General features: G+C 33.8%; 1 pseudogene; it reads left to right on the top strand.

Annotated features, from left to right (window-relative positions):
• Nucleotides 1–1,730: 1,730 nt before the first annotated feature.
• LOC138859154 (protein cereblon-like) lies at nucleotides 1,731–4,613 on the top strand (annotated as a pseudogene).
• Nucleotides 4,614–4,633: the final 20 nt, after the last annotated feature.

Below are 4,633 nucleotides of genomic sequence, written 5' to 3' on the forward strand. Positions count from 1 at the left end.
ATTATGATTTTAGTTTTTAGTCTTATAACATCTCCAGACATAAAAGAAGAAATTAAAAGAAATAGATGTCATTATAGTTATATTAAGTTTGACCTAAAACATGTGCGACAATACTTAGATCCTAGTAGGTAGTTAGTATGCCCTTTTTTCCTTTAAGTAGCAGTTTTAGAGTTGTAAAACATTTCTCAATTTGCAGTATCCAAATTGCAACAGTGATTTTACTATACAGAGGTTTATGAGAAATCGATCAAATAAAGATGAAATAGAGTTGGTAGATAAATCAACAAAAGTCTAACAAATTTGTTAGAACAATGGTTTGCTGTACTGAGATGGTGTCAGGTTTTAACTATCAATCAACGATATTCCACACTGTTTCCCAGCGAGTAGCAGTATACAGCTTAGTGCATCTAGCCTGAATAAAATTGTTAGATCTCTTTGAGATCTTTCTTTTACTTAGCTTTTAAATTTTCACATTTACAAACAGTAATATTTGTCGGTTCTTTTTTTGGCAACAAAACAAACTGAATTTTGCAAATTATTATGCGCTCAGCAAAATATTATAGAGAAGTAGGAGTACTTAGATTATTTTCTTTTATGGGATGAAGAAGTGAGTATCTATATATTAGTTGTATATCATTTTCTAACATACACAACAGTTCACAAGATAACTTTGAGAGAACAAACAAATGTTTCCATTGATATGAATTCACTGGAGCTTAGTATTGGGTCAGCATATGTTTGTTTTGCATTATTAATTGAATGTACAGTTGCAGAATTATATTTCAGTACACTTTCTGGGACCCACTTTTGTACATCTGGCAACCAATCAAAGTAAATATAGCGTAAATAGTATTTTTGTGAATGAGGCTAAAACCCTAGGTTGTTTGTAACAAAGAGTGTGATTGATCGAATGTAAATAACCAATGAGTATATTAATGAATATTTTTTGAAACTAAGTAAGCCATTTAATCTTAGGTTTTCTTCAAATATGTGATCACAAAATATGTAATACTAGTTATCGTTGATTTTGTTGTTGGATATTCCTCAAATGCGATATCCTCTAAGTGTTTGTTTGTCGAAATGGCAACACTTATGGTGTGGAGGCGGGATTTCATAAATGTTCAAAGCATGAAACTTTTTCATGTTTTAAGAAATATGTATCTATAAATGATACTTCTTATGCTGTAAGGAGTATGAAATGCCGCCTCCCTATCATAGATGTTGCCATTTGGATAAGCAAACAATTCCAGGATATCGCATTTGAAGAATATCCAACTACAAAGTCAACGATAACTAATATTACATGCTTTGTTCTTTATCACTTATTAGAAGAAAGCGAAAGATCAAATAGCTTACTTAGTTTTAAAAAATATTAACCCATTGGTCACGGCATTATGCAGTATGGCACGTAGTCCCCTAATTTTATTTATTTTCAACTCGGGTGGTGTATGGGACCGCACTGGAGTGTGCAGTGGTGCTGCCTTCCCTCTTTCGCGCAAATATTTTGTTTACTTATATCTCAGAAAAAATGAGTATGCAAAAATCTGCAAAAATTTGCAAAAACCCTTGCAAATACATGCAAATATGCAAACATGTAAATGCGCTCAGAAAGAGTGGCGGGAGTGGTTTTAGCACGCGCAATAGGCGAACAACTCATTTGGCGGTAAACAGCCCATCGCACACGGGGGCCCGGGGGTGGTGGGTCTGGGCCCTGTAAGGCCGCAAGGGGAATGCCGGCTTGGCGGCTGATATTCCCTGGCCTAGTCAGCTCCCATGCTGCGCGGCCGCCTGCTGCTCGAAGGGGATCAGCTGTCAATTGCACAGTGCATCATATGATGCCATCCGCAGCCAGTGGGTTAATACACTTATTGGTTACTTATTTTTGACCAATCACACTCTTTGTTACAAACTACCTAGGGTTTTAGCATCATTCACAAAAATACTATTTACGCTATGTTTACTTCGACTTGTTGCCAGAGGTACAAAAGTGGGACCCAGAAAGTGTACTGAAATATAATTCCGCAACTGTAATAAGATTATGCCTTAGTAGTGTGGACGGTGGTTCTTTATTGTTTGTCAATAGTATTAGACAATTCTTTTGTTTTATACTTTTCATATCTAAAAATTTTATGAATAGTAAAAATCAAAGAAAAAGTTTTATTGTTTTTGTTTTGTGTGAATCTGCTTTATTTAATACTAATTATGTTACTTTAGTTGTGATGAATGTGTTTTTACTTATTGGTTGATACCATAAAGAACTCTAGCACAAGTTCTTTCCCTCAACAGATCATATCCTTTGTCGTAACTGTGGGGCAGAATTAACCGAAAATACGAAGGAAAATTTTGTCAATGTCACTAGCCCTCATTCGGAGTCCAGTCACTGGTTGTCTGTCCTTGGCCATTCTCATTTGATGGTTCAGACACTGCGAAATCCAGCCGATATAGCTTTTGACCTTGTCACGTGAAAAGAACTGGATGTTCAGGCGTTGGAGAGGTGAGTGCTGCATTTTTGGGGAAAGGAAAAAAAAGGGGAGGGGGGGGAATAATTGGTCTCTATACTCAGACACACAAGCACATGTAAAATATAGAAGACATTACTTACCAACAAGTAGAGTTGCAGATGAGTTCCTAACTGCATAGACTAAATGCACAAACCCCAACTCAAGCACTCACAGATTTATCTCTTGCTCTTTCTCAAACATTGATGTTTCCAGTCTCAAATCTCTCCTAATCCTTCTTTCCTCCGTAATTTATCCACATAGCAATTTGATTTTGTATACGTTTGTGTGTGTGTGGTAGTGTGTGATGTGCAGAATTCATAGACCATACATCATCTTCAGTTTTGTAATGAATTAACTCATTAACTTCTCTTCTCTTTCCAGTGGTATAGTGAACATTCTTGGTTTCCTGGCTATTCTTGGAAGGTCTGCGTCTGTCCTCGCTGCAAGGCACATCTTGGCTGGTGTGTTTTCTCATTTTTATTTTTATCTTTATCAAGAAAACTTGATTGGTGAGCTAGGTTAGAGGAACCAGCTGGACTCTATGATAAAATAAGTATAGTTTATTGCTTGCCATAATGTTTTTTGATAACTTCTATATTTTCCATATCTAAGGCTATATACACAACAGAACTGAGTTCATTGTAACAAATGTTTGAATGAAATTGAAAAACTATGCAATTTCATTTAAAGTAATTCATATTTTGTTATATTACAAATTGGAATTGCAAACACAAGGTAAATTAGAAAACATTCCATTGATATATTGACATATAAACCCAAAAAAGTGGAAGAATCATCTCATATACATGACCTGTAAAATACATTATCCAAGGTTGTAATTATATCATTCCCATAGCAATTTAGCATATATGGAATCCTATGTGAAAGAGTGAATTACAATTAATGACATGTCCATAAAATGTCAGTAATGAAAAAAGAAAAGATGAAAATGGGGATCCCGTTTATATGTTTTTTTTAACTATATAAATATATTTTTTTTCCATATGATATAACAGGTTAATAGAAATCTTCTGTTGATTCTCTTGCACTGTAGCATTATTTGTTTTCATTCATACCTTGTACAGATCTTAACAAATGTAATACTTCACCTCACATTCTAGTAGTCGTAAAAAAAAGCAGTTAAGGAAAAAAGTAGGTTGTAGAAGAAGAAAGATGACAGTCTAGAAAAAAGTCTTCCCCTTTAAACCCGGCATATAGAAACATAGTTTTTCATAGCTCTAAGGCTATGAAAAGCAATATACAAGTGTACATGCAATCTTAGTTCTTTTCTGATATGATACTTGAATTTTTATTCAAATTTGGTTTTTTCTTATAAACCTGTATTTGATCTAAAAGCAAAGATTACATAAGGGAGCTGTTTATGATTTTTATTAGAAGAGGAAGTTTAATTATCCATGCCAGTGCCTGTGAATATCATAGTGTTTTTTTTGATTTTTAAAATTCTCTCCTTTGTTGCTGCTGTCTGAGCACAGGAAACAAATTTTGGTTATGAATAGCGTACACAATTTTTTTATTGTTTTTTTTGTCTCCTTTCTTGATTTTTAGGATCTTTGAACCAATAGAAAATACCAAACCCAGCCAGTATTTAGCTTCAAGCAAGGGGTTCTATGGACTTATTTTAGAAAAACTGATAAGTGAAGACTGTAAGTATTTTTTTCTTCTTTTTTTTCTTTTGCCTTTGCTTTATTAAAGCAATAGTCAGAACTGTAATTATTTTTTTTTTTTTGGTGAAATAATAAAACATAATTTGTTAATATAATTTAGCTTTTGCCTGACTGTTTCATCTAAATTTGAAGACAAAAAAGGTTAATTTCACTTAGAGTAATTGCAAAAGTTCATGACACTTTCTTTACACAACATAGATTTGAACTGTTTTATGTTGTATGTGTTTGTTTTTGCATGGATTTTGATTCAAGAACAACAGTAAGGGAATTTTCCATTTTTGGTACAAATTTTTAGGAAGATAAAGATAAGCTTGTAATTGTTTACATGGCAACTTTTATCATTATTAATATGACTGATCTTATCAGTTTCAGATTCCTTGCTAATTGGGCTTCCCAAACGACAAAAATACTAACCATGGCTGAGGAGGGCAGGGTGTATGTGTTGGT

Source organism: Penaeus vannamei, unplaced genomic scaffold (assembly GCF_042767895.1).
Source record: "Penaeus vannamei isolate JL-2024 unplaced genomic scaffold, ASM4276789v1 unanchor1555, whole genome shotgun sequence".
Taxonomy (NCBI): domain Eukaryota; kingdom Metazoa; phylum Arthropoda; class Malacostraca; order Decapoda; family Penaeidae; genus Penaeus; species Penaeus vannamei.